This window comes from Lonchura striata, chromosome 32 (assembly GCF_050655825.1).
Source record: "Lonchura striata isolate lonStrDom1 chromosome 32, ASM5065582v1, whole genome shotgun sequence".
In the NCBI taxonomy this organism is placed as follows: domain Eukaryota; kingdom Metazoa; phylum Chordata; class Aves; order Passeriformes; family Estrildidae; genus Lonchura; species Lonchura striata.
The window spans coordinates 5,684,909-5,699,376 of NC_140734.1; the positions used below are offsets into that span (position 1 = coordinate 5,684,909).

The 14,468-nt window shown below is 51.4% G+C and overlaps 1 long non-coding RNA gene across 1 annotated transcript; it reads left to right on the top strand.

Moving 5' to 3' along the window:
• The first annotated feature begins 11,859 nt into the window (after nucleotides 1-11,859).
• LOC144247844 (uncharacterized) lies at nucleotides 11,860-12,958 on the top strand. Its single transcript, XR_013341332.2, has 3 exons — nucleotides 11,860-12,515; nucleotides 12,763-12,804; nucleotides 12,937-12,958. It is a non-coding gene; the product is annotated as an uncharacterized LOC144247844 (long non-coding RNA).
• The last annotated feature ends 1,510 nt before the right edge of the window (nucleotides 12,959-14,468 follow it).

The following is a 14,468-nucleotide window of genomic DNA, read 5'->3' on the forward strand; positions in this document are numbered from 1 at the left end:
CTCTACCTCCAGGCTGTGGGAGCCCAGGACATCCCTCTCGCTGCCCTGGATGGCTCGAGACCCTGGCATGGGGCTCGGAGACCTTGGCATGAAGTCAAAAACACCTGTGGCTTTGATTTTAGCCCATGGAAAAACCTGCCAACTTTGTATGAGGAATTACAAGCCACTAGGGTTTGAGTAGCGTGGTAGTTGAGTTAACACAGGGTGAAAAAGTAGAATTTTAGGGTTTTAAAATAAGGTGTTCAAAGGGACAAGATGGAGGGATTTCGGCATGTCCTGGCCTTCTTCTCCTTCTTCTTGCCCTCCATGTCTTGCTGTGGTGACACTTTTCTATTGGTTTAAGGTAGAGACACACTGTCCAACGTAAATGATAGATATTGGCATTATTGCAAATATAGTACATGTACTTTTTAGTATAAAATGGTAACACCACCCCAAGGGGTGGGAGTCTGTCACAGACTGACCTGCTAGACAGAATGCAGCTCCTTGAGAAAGAATGTTACAGATAAGAGAAAATAAACAACCTTGAGAAGCCGACTCTACACATTCCAACTTTTTCTTTGGCTGCGTGGGCTGGGAAGCAAGGACTTCTGCATTCTCAGGGTCATCTTGACCTCCAGACCGTGAGATTTTGCATCCCGGGGTGGGCACTGGCTCACCAACTGGGGTGAACATCTGGCATCGAATCCCAGCCCGAGACGAAGAGCCATTCCTGAGGAGGACAGCCTGCCCCACTGCAGAGAACAAATCGCTTCGAACTCCACCCGGAACGGAGAGGATCCGCGGGCCCTGCGTGTTCTCCACCTGAGAGCTGCTGGCCAGCGACCAGGAAAACTTCCGGACCGATTTTACAGACGGCACGGCTATTTCTGAGATCAGTCAAAAATAAGAACATGGGAGGGGCTTACTCCCAGGAGCAACTTAACATCTTGTCCGCTCTCGAGAGCGTGACGGCCACTTATCCAGTGATCATACCTGAGAAGGAGCTCAAACAACTCTTGCTCTGGGTCCTTTATAATTACCCACACACTGAATCCCATGTGCTATTTGAGCCGGGATTTTTGCAGGAAATTAATAGGCATCTGTATCATTTAGCAATTAAAAAAAAAAAAAGATAAAACAGCCGTAAAGATTTTGGCTCCAGCCAGGGCGATGCTAGAAGCAATTTCAGGCAGCTGACACCCGCACCAGGGAGGAGGGTGGGGCAGAGACAGCGCCGGGAAGCGCAGGGGGGAGGCGGGCTCCGTAGCGCCGGGGGTCGCGGGGGAAGGGCGGGAATTGCCTCTCCGGGAGCCGCGGCAGCCCGGGGGAGGCGCGGGGGTCGGTGGAGCCGCGGCGGATCCCCGGAGGGGATCATAGCGGAGCGGGGAACACTCGCGGGGATGTCGTGGAGCCCGGAGGGGCGAGCCCCGAGGGGGATCGGAGCGGGGCGAGCCCTGGCCGGGGTCGGGGCGGTGCGGGAGGCGGCTGGGGGGGAGGAAGGCGATCCCGGGGGTGCAGCCATAGCGGAGCGAGAAGGGGCGGGGCATGACCGCGAAGGGGGCGTGGCCACGGCGATGACGCAGTAAAAAGGGGCGTGGCAGGGGCAGAGACGATCCGCAAGGCTCCGCCCCGTCCCCGGTGCCGCGGGAGGCAACAGCGCCGCGGGCAACAGCGTCATCAGGTGGCGGGACTGCGACATTGCAGCAGCCATGCCCAGCCGAGCGGGCGACAGCGCCACCCGGTGGCGAGACTGCGACATTGCAGCAGCCATGCCCAGCCGAGCGGGCGACAGCGCCACCCGGTGGCGAGACTGCGACATTGCAGCAGCCATGCCCAGCCGAGCGGGCGACAGCGCCACCCGGTGGCGGGACTGCGACATTGCAGCAGCCATGCCCAGCCGAGCGGGCGACAGCGCCACCCGGTGGCGGGACTGCGACATTGCAGCAGTCATGCCCAGCCGAGCGGGCGACAGCGCCACCCGGTGGCAGGACTGCGACATTGCAGCAGCGATGCCCAGCGACAGCGCCACCCGGTGGCAGGACCGCGACATGGCAACAAACATCGCAGCAGTCTGTTCCGATTTCCTGCAAAAGAAAAGAGTACTCCACGAAAAACGTGTCCTGTGCAGCAAATGGAACAGCGGTCAGCTCCTGAACACCATCAGGCTCAGGACATTCCTACTGAAGAGCAGCAAGAGGATGACATGCTACATACTGCTGCTTCAGAGAGTGTCCCAGCTTGGATGGTTTCAACGCCAGGAGCTGCTGGTTCATATAGCCAGGGACATTCGAGTCTGATACCAGAGGATGTTGTGAGCCAACTTCTTTTGGAGTGTTTTGATACAGCCTTGAAACCTCGTCCGGATTTGGTGACTCAATCTTCGCAGATTTTTCATTTGATTCAAAGCAGCAGTGCTTTATCTTCAGATGCAGATATTCCTCATCCAGGACCAAGGGAAGCACCAGGACTGTCAACATTTTTTGGAAATGAAGCACTTGCAGTTCAGCAAAGTGATGCCAGCGGATCCCAAGATGGGACAAGCTGCTGCACAGCAGCAAGAAGAACAAATTACTCAATTTTTGAAGCAGATACTTGTCGCCCTGATTCTTAAGATTTTCTAAAGCCTTCTGAGTTTACATTCTGTTAGAAAACTTTCCCACACATTTTCTATAAACAACATATTGTTTTGCATTCCTTCATGGGGGCGGAGGAAGTTGATGTACTGGTGGTTTGTCCAATGTCTTTGGAGAGGTGGCCCATTTACTCTCCAATCCAAGGTCACCTTTGGGAAAGTATAAAAGTTGGAGTCAGGAAATAAACCTTCTTCTTTTTTACCTTGCCATTGCAGTGGCTCGTGTTGTGTTTTCTTGTGTCCTGTAGTGACAGATACTCATGGAATTGCAAATACCTAAAGCACCGACAACTATCATGGCAAATGGGAGAGAAATCAGAAAAAAGGCATTGAAAGAAAAAGTTTTCCACATGGCTGGTACAAGGAACATCACCTTGTCCGTGAACTATGATGCACAGGGACAAAATTTAAGATGGGAATGATTGGAGTTCGATGTCATCAAAGACCTGATCAAAGCAATAAGAAATAATGGCCTCGGATCTTCATATTTCAAACAACTGTTAAAATGTACTTTTAATACCTATGATATGACACCGTATGATATCAGATCCCTCGTTCCAATGATTCTCACTGACACACAAACTCTTGTGTGGGACACAAGATGGAGGAGAGTTCTTGGTGAGCTGAGAGCCAGATACCAAGGCAGACCAAACGCAGCTATCACCGTGGCACAAATGGCAGGTGATCCTCCAGATGACAATCCAGCTCAACAAGCAGTGCAACTCCCTCAAGAAGTGCTGAGTGTCATCAAAGGAGCAGCACGAAAGGCAATCATGCAAATTGCACCAGCAGGAATTAATAATACCATTTATACAGAGATCAAGCAAGGTCCTTCTGAACCTTTTGCTTCATTCACTGACTGCCTCACATTAGCTGTGGACAGAGCAGTGACTGAGGAGGCAGTGAAACCACACTTGCTCCAAAGCCTTGCATTTGCAAATGCCAGCCCAGAGTGCAGACAAGTCCTCAATGCAATGCCAGGGCAACCCTCTCTGGTGGAGATGGTGGAAGCATGCAGCAAGGTGGGAACAGCTCAGCGTGTTGCATCCATCGTCAGAGAAGAGATGGAGAAAATCATCCAGGCACAACATGAGAACATCAAAGAGGTTCTCTCAATGCTTCAAAAGAAAAACAAATCAGAGGGACAGTGCTACAAATGTGGGGCCCATGGACACTTTAAGAAAAATTGTCCAAAACTTGCAAAGACGGGACTGTCAGAAGACATTTGTTCAAGATGCAGAAGAGGAAAGCATCTCATAAGTGAATGCTATTCCCAAACAGATGCGGGTGGAAGACCTTTACCTCATCCGGGAAACTCAAAAAAGAGCGTGAACCGCCAGCATGTGATGACACAAGTAATGGCGATGGCTCAGGATCAAATCCTGCAAACAGGACAAACATCAGAGAACATCAAACAGACTCCCTCATCAGGACAACCTGCAGGATCCCCAGTGATCCAGAGTTGTTGCCACCAGGAGCACAATACGTCCTGGCAGCTTCCAAAATGACATGTTTCATGGATGAAAATCATGCAGTGATGCACACAGGTGTCACTGGATCAGCATCAAAGAGACAAGACTTTTTAATAACAGGCAAAGATAGAAGCATCATTCTTGGATTCATCATTTATCCTTCAATCTTCTCAGCAAATCTCAATAAAGAATTGACAGTTTTAGCTTAACCTTTTCGACCACCATTGATTGTTCCAGAAAATACCCCAAAAGCCAAGGCTATTGCTTTGCCACCTCATGCAGCAGAACAAGTCATGCCAGTGTTTGATTATCAGGACTTTCCTTCTGGTGACCATGTGGAAGTTTCTCAACGGAAAGTGCAACTCCACAGAAAATGCAGCAGCACCGAGTCGTCATCCAAGATGCAAAAGAGTGGAACAAATATTATTCCAAGTATGATATAGATGGAACTCTTTTATTGTGAAAAATGCTTCCCAGGGAGGGAAACCACCATGTAAAGATAAAAGTATTAGTAACGATTTAACTACCAAAAATGTCTCTGAAAACAGAGCATTTGGGAAACGTCAGTCAGATTCTATCTGCAGGGTCAGCAGCTGATTCTGCAATGATTTGGAGTTTTAGGGATTGTTGGTATTGAGTTTGTAACCTTTGTTATTTTTGGGGTTCTATAGGTAGTATTGATAAGTAGTGATTGTTGAGAATGTTTTATGAAAAAAGGTTGTCTTAACCCTTTCAAGCACTTCTTGTAGATAAGTTGATTATATAAGGTGAATTCTCTGATTTTTCTAATAAGAATTATTATTAAGGTATTGTTGTAGTATTTACAGCCGGCTTTCACATGTTTTACTGTCTCTATATGTGATCACCTACAAGACACGTGTCTCTTCAGAATCCTGCTTTTTTGTTTCTTAACTACTCACATGTTTTCTTTATCCAGACTGCGAGTTTTGTGGCTTTCTTCTGTTATTATTACAGAAGTACTCCAGCAGAGAGTCCAGCTGTAACATAACTTCTTTTTTGGTTTTCAGTTTTGTACTAGGTGATCAGTCTCTTATTCAGAGAGACTCGTTCTGCACTTCCTCCACTTTCACACTCTCAGTGTCCAGATCCTGGCTCACAATCCTAATTGTGATCACTTTCAAATCTTTCAAGAAGAGGTTTGCTGTGTTTGAGGAATCTCTATCCTGAAGGAAATTTCAGAGGGATTCAGTTACTTGATGGTTTGATTGGTTTTTAACCCTAAGGTTTTTTACTCATAACTTATTTTTAAGAGTTTGGTTTTAAAATGTGTTAAGGGATATCCTCCAATTAGAATTTGGGCTCTGGCCAAACTCTGGCTCTACTTGGATGGAGTGACTGACCCAGATATTTTCTGCATCAAAAAGTATTCAAACCCTTTTGACTTGGCAATTTGACCATATATGACAGCTGTGTTTAAAGGGAGTTTGGAGAGACATGAATCCAGACATGATTTCTCCAAATCAGCTGCTGCAGACTCTGGGATGACAATTTGATATTGTAGTGCTTGGTAACTGTGATTTTATATGGCTGCCCTGGATGGCTCGAGACCCTGGTAGGGGCCTCGGAGACCTTGGCATGAAGTCAAAAACATCTACTGCTTCGATTTTGGCCCATGGAAAAAACCGTCAACTTTGTATGAGGAATTACAAACCACAGGGGTTTGAGTAGTGTGATAGTTAAATTGACACACGGTGAAAATGTAGAATTTTAGGGGGAGAAGATGGAGGGATTTGGGCGTGTCCTGACCTTCTTCTCCTTCTTCTTGCCCTCCATGTCTTGGTGTGGTGGTGACACTTTTCTATTGGTTTAAAGTAGAAACACACTGTACAACATAAATGATAGATATTGGCACGTTGTTGTAAACATAGCACACGTAGTTTTTAGTATAAAATGTGAACACCGCCCTAGAGGGCAGACAGAATGCCATGGCCGACTTGTTAGACAGAGCTCAGCAGGTCAGAGAAAGAATGTTATAGACAAGAGAAAATAAACAACCTTGAGAAGTCGACCCTATGCATTCCAACTTCTTCTTTGGCTGCACGGGCTGGGAGAAAAAGACTTTTACACTCTCGGAATCACCTTGACACCCAGACCCCAAGAAGGTCTACCCAGTCAGAAGGTCTGGTCTGGGTGCAGGTTGATATCTGGAATAAGCATCTCAACAGCACCATTTTACAGATCCTGAATTTTAGTTTGTCATGAATTAAGGAGAGGAAGTGTTAGATTGCTAGTGAACCCCCAACCACCTGCTGATCTTTGCCCAGTACAAACCCATGGGTCAGTTTTGGGTGAAAATCTACCCAGTTCTTACCTTAAATTTGTTTCGCTGTTTATCTGGATATCACTGGCTGGTGATTCCAACAATACCTTCACACAGAATTCACACACAGAATCACGAGGTTGGAAGGGACTTTTATGATCATGGAGTCCAATCCATGCCCCAACATCACCTCAACCAAACCATGGCACTGAGTGCCACATCCAGTCTGTCTTTCAGCACATCCAGGGATGGTGACTCCACCCCTCCCTGGGCTGACAATTCCAATGCTTTATCACTCTTTCAGTAACATCCAACCAAAATTTCCCTTGGTGCAGACTGAGACTGTGACCTCTCATTCTGTCAGTGCTGCCTGGAGAAAGAGACTGACCCCAACCTGAGCACAGCCACCTTTCAGGGAGTGTAGAGGGTGATAAGGTCACCTCTGGGTCTCCTTTTCTCCAGGCTGAGCACCTCCAGCTCCCTCAGTCGTTCCTCACAGGGTTTGTGTTCCCAGCCCCTCACCAGCCTTGTTGCCCCCTCTGGACATGCTCGAGCATCTCAACGTCCTTCCCAAACTGAGGGGCCGGAACTGGACGCTCAAGTTCTGGGAGTGCAGGGCAGGGGCTTGGTGGGGACAGAAGGACGAGGACGGGAGGGGACAAAACCCACGGGACTGGGAGATGCTGTGGCAGTGGGGGTGAGTCAGGGAATTGTCCAGGGGGACCCCTCTGCCGAGGCCAGGAAGAAAGGCAAAGGATGGAGGGGGGCCATGGAAGGAAAGGCCTTGGGAATGGTCAGTGGGAGGGCGGCTGGGGACCCTGAATGGGCCACAGAGGAGGGAGCAAAAGGGTGGGGTGGGAGGCCAGAAAGGGCAGGGTGTGGGGACAGCAGGTGCCTCTGAATCATTATTTTAAAAATTTAAGATTTTATCTGAAAGAACCAATTCATATTGAAATCAAATACACCAGTGATAAGTTAATGATTATTAGATGCTTAAGCTAAAGCTAATTGTTATATTATGAGCTCATTTATAGAAGGAAGTGGAGCAAGTGAACCATTAGAGGAACATACTGAAACCAGTGGAACAATGCCCAGCACCTGGACTCTACATTAATCCATCATGAAGAAGGGGGCCTTGGATCGTGCCAGAGGGTCACAGAGACCTGACAAAGACCTTACTGACTTCATCCCTGTTTGAGCCCCTGTTTGAGCCCCAGTTTGAGACCACCAACCCAATTCAAGAGAAGAATTGGACTAATAGCCTCATTTTAATACAAAGCAGGGATGGGAGGTGCTGGAGTTGTGCATATGTGTTATTTTGGGAAAATAAATAGAAGGTAAAAATCCTTGTGCGGTGCAGTCATGCATTTCAGGGACAACCCCGCCTGTGCTGCCTGCTGGCATAATAAACATATCACTTTCTAACTTTGACTAGTTACAGAGTCTTTGTCTGTGATTTTCAGTTTTAACAATTCACCTCCGCGTGGACTGTGCTGGGGGAAAAGCGGGATGGAGAAGAGCAGGGCCACGCTGAGCACAGCCACCTTCATCTTCCTCTTTCTCTGGGCAGCGCTGGGTGAGGCTGCAGCAGGTGAGGAGCACCTTTATCCCTGCCGGGACTCCTCCCTTCACCCTCCCAGTGCTGGGGTGGCCGCAGTGTCTGGAATGGTGGCACAGGGACACCAGGGCTGGGTTGGGGCAGGGCCGGGGTGGCCGCAGTGTCTGGAATGGTGGCACAGGGACACCAGGGCTGGGTTGGGGCAGGGCCGGGGTGGCCGCAGTGTCCGGCTCCAGCCCATTCCTGGCACTGCTGCCCCAAACTGCTCCAGGCCCTGGGGGAAGATCCCCTGCCCGGCCCCCCCGTCCCACCCAGGACCTCTGTGTCCTGCTGGATCACCCCAGTCCCGCTCTGCTGAGCTGTCCCACACATCGGCTCCCAGGGGCTCTGCCCCAGCAGGGCTGTGGCTCCAGACTGGGCTGGCCCTGGGACACGGCTCCCACAGAGCCCCTGGTCCCAGCGCTGGCCCTGAGCAGGGCTCACCTTCCTGCCCGAGGGTCCCGCGCTCCTGTCCCAGCTCAGAGCCCTGCCAGGGTGAGCCCCGAGGGCACAGATCAGGGACAGGCCCTGGCAGGGCCTCCCGGGAGCTGCCAGTGCCTCCATTGTCCACTGACATTCCCTGACATTTCCAGGAGATGTTCCCTCCTCACGGGACACTGACCACACTGAAGGGACCTGTTGTGGCCACCTGGCAGAACCCACCCTGACCGGGCACGCTGCATTTGCCTCTGGAGCCACCAGGGACCTGGAGGATTTTCCTGCTTCCCCTTTGTGCTTTGTGCCTCCTTTGTTGGGGAAATGGGGAGCCTTGACCCAGGAGGGGCCAGGGGAGGTGACCCTGCTCCAAGGGGGGAGAATGTGCTGCCCTTGGACACCCAAATGGCTGTTGGGGACCACTCCAGGTCTTTGGTCCCCTGGCTGGGCATGGCCGAGCTCCTGTTTGTGGATCAGCAGCTCCTGGGAACAGGGAAATGTCCCCACTGAGAGAGGCACCAGAGACATCACCGGGGCTACGGGGGCCCAAGGCTGAGGTGCCACCTGGGTGTCCCGTGTGAAAAATATTTTATGATTGGCTTTTCACAAGTATTAAAATGAATATTATCTATGTAATGTTAGAAAGTTATGATGCATTAATTCTCTTTAGTGATGTGTTAAATACAGTTTTAGGTTATAACATAATATTAAAATAGAAACTCTGTGATGTAGGATTTTTACTAGCTCAAGAAAGGGATAAGATAATCAAGAAACTCTTCGCACAGAGATAACAGCACAGGACAAAAAGTTAGAGATTCCTTATCAGAAAAGACAAACATTCTTCCACCTTCTCTTCATCTTTATGGAACCACCAGGATTAAGGGGAAGAAGCTGACAAAACCCAGAAAAGTTCTTAATTTGCAAGGAATTTATGCATCATGTATGACATAAGAACATGCAACAGGCTGTCACTTTTAAGGGTAATTCCTTTGTTCACAAGGCATGCTTTTGGCAGCTTAGTGCCCAAAAACATCTGAACATCCATAAGTCTTTGCTTTTTATTCTCTTGTAATTGTCCTAACCCTAAATTTTATTACTCTAATTGTATTACTATTTTTATAACAATTTTATTATTATTAAACTTCTAAAATTTTAAAAACCAAGTGATTGGCATTTTTCACACCCCCTTTCCCTCCCTGAGCAGGGTTGGCAGCACCTGAGGGAATCCCTGTTGTTCCCACAGCCCCTTCCAGGGGATTTTTCCCACTCTCGGGTTCCAAATCCATTTGGGGCCTGGCTGTTCTCAGGGAGGTGTCCTGGGCTGATTGATAGTGCTTCAGATGGTATTTTGTGTTTTGACTTAGGTGTTTATTTTTTTAATCTATATTACAGTCTTACAAGCTGTGAGTTTTGTAACATTTTACTAATAAGTTTCAAAATGGCCCCATATCTATCTCTAAAAGGTCTTTTAAGGAAAAACTATCTAATTAAGAAATGATACTTGAATTATTTTTACTTTTAACTTAATAACAAAATCTTTGTGTCTTGTAATGTGGACTTTTTTGTTTAATTACAAAATACAATCTAGACTCATGAAGAGAAGGACTAGCTTCTGTCTTAAAACTTCTATTTTGCTTTATATATATTTCTATAGTCTAAAACTTGAAAATCTAAGTTTTCTACTATGTGATATTACACGCTTTTAGTAAAACTACACACCTATAATCTTAGTTCTGTAATTTAATTTTAGAAGCTTTCTCCATGGCCTCAGGTCAAATGCAGTGCTCTCTTGGGGGTCAGAGTCTGTTGGCACAGAAAGTCTAAAATTCTCAGCATCCAGGACTCCAGCACCTGGGGAAATGCCTCTTGTTCCCACAGCCTCTTCCAGGGGATTTTTTCTGCTCTGGGGTTCCAAATCCATTTGGGGCCTGGCCCTTCTTAGGGAGGTGTCCTGGGGGTTCACAGAGGGAAAGGGGAGGAGGAAAGGGGGCCCTGTTCTCCTCACTCCTATCAGAGCCCCCCAATTCCCAGGAGCGGTGGTCTGTGGGAGACAGGACTCAGCAAGGGGGTCCCTGTGCTCTTGGACTGGTTTGGACTGGGAGAACTGGCTGGGGACTGGTCTTCGGCCTCGTCTTCTCTCAGCACAGAATCCAGGAGTCCTGGGATGGTTTGGATGGACAAAGGGAGGAACAAAAGGATAAAGCACATCCTGTTCACCCCTGCCATGGGTAGGGACATCTTCCCCTGTCCCAGGCTGCTCCAAGCCCCAGTGTCCAGCCTGGCCTTGGACACCTTGAGAGACACAGGTGCTCTGGGCACTCTGTGTTTGGGCCACCCAAACACCGACCCATGACTGGAATGGTCCCCTGTGGCCATTTGGGTGTCCAAGGGCTGCACATTCTCCCCCCTTGGAGCGGGGTCACCTCCCCTGGCCCCTCCTGGGTCAAGGCTCCCCATTTCCCCAACAAAGGAGGCACAAAGCACAAAGGGGAAGCAGGAAAATCCTCCAGGTCCCTGGTGGCTCCAGAGGCAAATGCAGCGTGCCCGGTCAGGGTGGGTTCTGCCAGGTGGCCACAACAGGTCCCTTCAGTGTGGTCAGTGTCCCGTGAGGAGGGAACATCTCCTGGAAATGTCAGGGAATGTCAGTGGACAATGGAGGCACTGGCAGCTCCCGGGAGGCCCTGCCAGGGCCTGTCCCTGATCTGTGCCCTCGGGGCTCACCCTGGCAGGGCTCTGAGCTGGGACAGGAGCGCGGGACCCTCGGGCAGGAAGGTGAGCCCTGCTCAGGGCCAGCGCTGGGGCCAGGGGCTCTGTGGGAGCCGTGTCCCAGGGCCAGCCCAGTCTGGAGCCACAGCCCTGCTGGGGCAGAGCCCCTGGGAGCCGATGTGTGGGACAGCTCAGCAGAGCGGGACTGGGGTGATCCAGCAGGACACAGAGGTCCCGGGTGGGACGGGGGGGCCGGGCAGGGGATCTTCCCCCAGGGCCTGGAGCAGTTTGGGGCAGCAGTGCCGGGAATGGGCTGGAGCTGGACACTGTGGCCACCCCGGCCCTGCCCCAACCCAGCCCTGGTGTCCCTGTGCCACCATTCCAGACACTGCGGCCACCCCGGCCCTGCCCCAACCCAGCCCTGGTGTCCCTGTGCCGCCATTCCAGACACTGCGGCCACCCCGGCCCTGCCCCAACCCAGCCCTGGTGTCCCTGTGCCACCATTCCAGACACTGCAGCCACCTCAGCACTGCCCCAACCCAGCCCTGGTGTCCCTGTGCCACCATTCCAGACACTGCAGCCACCCCGGCCCTGCCCCAACCCAGCCCTGGTGTCCCTTTGCCACCACTCCCCAGTGCTCCCCAGTGCCTCCAGGGCTTGGAGATCCCAGTCATTCTGGTCTCCCCATGGGACATTCCCACACTGACCTCCGCTCTTTCCGTTCTCCTGGTCCCAGGGGTGTTGGTGCCCCAAGAAGAGGGGTCAGTCCAGCCCCCAGTTCAGCCATGGGGCTGGAGTGGGAACTGGGACAATTCTGCTCAGCCACGCTGGGTTTGGCGCTGGGCTCCGCTCTGGGCTGTCCCACAGGGAAAGCTCTGGGAGGGAAGGGGCAGCAGGAGATGGGGGATCTGGCTCTGGGGGCTGTGGGAGGATGGATTGTGTTGCACTGGGGGCTGTCCCCACAGGGTCCCCAGGTGCCTTTGCCTCCCTGCCTGCCCCCCCGGCCCCCCCAGGTGCCTGGGCCCCTCCAGGGGCAGCTGCCCCGGGCAGGAAGCTGGAGGGATGCCGGGCAAGGGGGCTGGACCCGTGCCACAGCTGGGCTGGGGTGGACTCTGGGCCAGGGCTGGGCTTGTGGCCAGGGCTGGGGGCTGTGCCAAGCCGGGCTTTGGCCTGGGGGCTGGCAGGGAGGGTGCAGGGAGGAGTCCCGGCAGGGATAAAGGTGCTCCTCACCTGCTGCAGCCTCAGGTGAGAGGAAGATGAAGGTGGCTGTGCTCAGCGTGGCCCTGCTCTTCTCCATCCTGCTGTGCCTCCCAGCAGGTACTCAGGGTAGGAGACGATGTTTCCTGGACCCAAGACGGGGCTTGGTTTGCTACCATGACTTCGGCTCCGGTGGAGGGTTCTCTCACCACAGTAAGTGGGAGATCCTTTGGGTTGAGATCTCTAGGATTTTCCTTTGGGCTGGAATCTTTTAGATTTTCCTTTCTGGGATTTTTCTTTGGGTTGGAATATTTTGGATTTTCCTTTCTGGGATTTTCCTTTGGGTTGGAATCTCTGGGATTTGCCTTCCTGGGATTTTCTAGCCATGGGATGGGGTCTTTGGGGACCTTTTCAGCCCCATAAGGTCCAACCCTGATGTCCCTCTGCTCCCCTTCCTCAGGGCACCATGGATTTGGGCTTGGCAAGTTGTTCCATTCTCATGGTAAGTTCTGGAGTTTTGGGGGAACTGGGAACCAGTTTTTGGTGGAACTGTGGCAACTGGGAACCAGTTTGTCCAGCCCATCCCTTACTGGGGCCGGAGACACACTGGTGATGTGTCACCATCTCTCTGCAGAGGATAGTGACAGTCAGGAAGAGCAAGGTAAGAACTGGGAATTGTGGGGCCAGACCCCCTGAGGGCTATCACCCATCCCAGTGCACCCAGTAAATCCCAGTGCACCCCAGGAAATCCCAGTGCTTCCTACAGTCCCCCATTGTATTCCCACTTATCCCAGTGCCCCCCAGTTGTTCCCAGTGAGACCCTCATTGTATTCCCAGTTATACCAGTGCCCACCAGTAACTGCCATAGTGCATTGTTCCCTGTCTACTCCTTGCCCTCTTTCCCCCCTTGCCCATTCCTTTTGCCCATCTGTGGGATGTCCCCAAATCCCAAACCCAAACCCAAATTCCCTTCCCAAACCCAAATCCCAAACATAAACCCAAACCCAAATACTCTTTCCAAACCCAAATCCCCTTCCTGAACCAAAATCAAATCCCAAACACAAACCCAAACCCAAATTCCAAACCCAAATCCCCTTTCCGAACCCAAATACCCAATCCCTTTCCTGAACTGAACTCAATTCCCAAACCCAACCCAAATTCCAAACCCAAATCCCCTTCCCAAACCCAAATCTCCTTCCTGAACCCAAATACCCTTCCCGAACCCAAATCCCAAACCCAAATCCCAGACTCAAATCCCAAATCCAAACCCAAATCCCAACCCCAAATCCCAAATCCCAATTCCCCAATACAAATCCAAATCCCAAATCAACCCCAAATCTCAAACCCAAACCCCATATTCCTAACCCAAATTCCAAATCCCAAACCCAAATCCCCATCTCAAACCCCCTTCCCAAACCCAAATCCCAAACCCAAATCCCAAACCCAAATCCCAAACCCAACCCAAATCCCCTTCCCAAACCCAAATCGCAAACCCAAACCCAACCCAAATCCTCTTCCTTGTCCCTCCACTCTCAAAACCCCTCCCACAATCCTCGGAGTTTGGGATTTTTTCCCCTGTCCCATTTTCTCCCAATCCCATCCACCCCTTCAGGCCCTGTGTATCTCCATTGGAATTCCTTCCTCCTCCTCCTCCTCCTTTTCATCCTCTTCATCCTCCTCCTCCCCCACAGTGCCAGGCCTTCATCACCCCTGTCCCAGTCCCTTGGGGTCCCCAATTCCCCATTTGCTCATCTCTGAGGGCTCCTCTCCCATTCCTTACTGGGACTGGGAGCACCTTACTGGGGCTGGGGGAACCTCACTGGGAGTGGGGGAACCTCACTGGGACTGGGGACACCTCACGGGGACTGGGGACACCCCGGTGACATCTTGGGGTCTCTCCGCAGGGGACAGTGAGAGCCTCTCGAGTGAGGAGATCTGAGGTGAGCACCCTGAGTTCTTCAGGGCCCGGACCCTCCCCAGGCATGGTCACCACCCTTGGGGTCACCCCAGTGTGCCCCAGTACACCCCAGTGCCGCCCAGTGTCCCCCAGTACCACCCTGACCTTTTGGGGCAGCATCATCCGGCTGCCCTCTGGAGGCTCCATGGGGTCAGGAGCTGCTCCAGGTCCTTCCATGGGGTCAGGAACCTCTCCAGGTCACAGTTTGG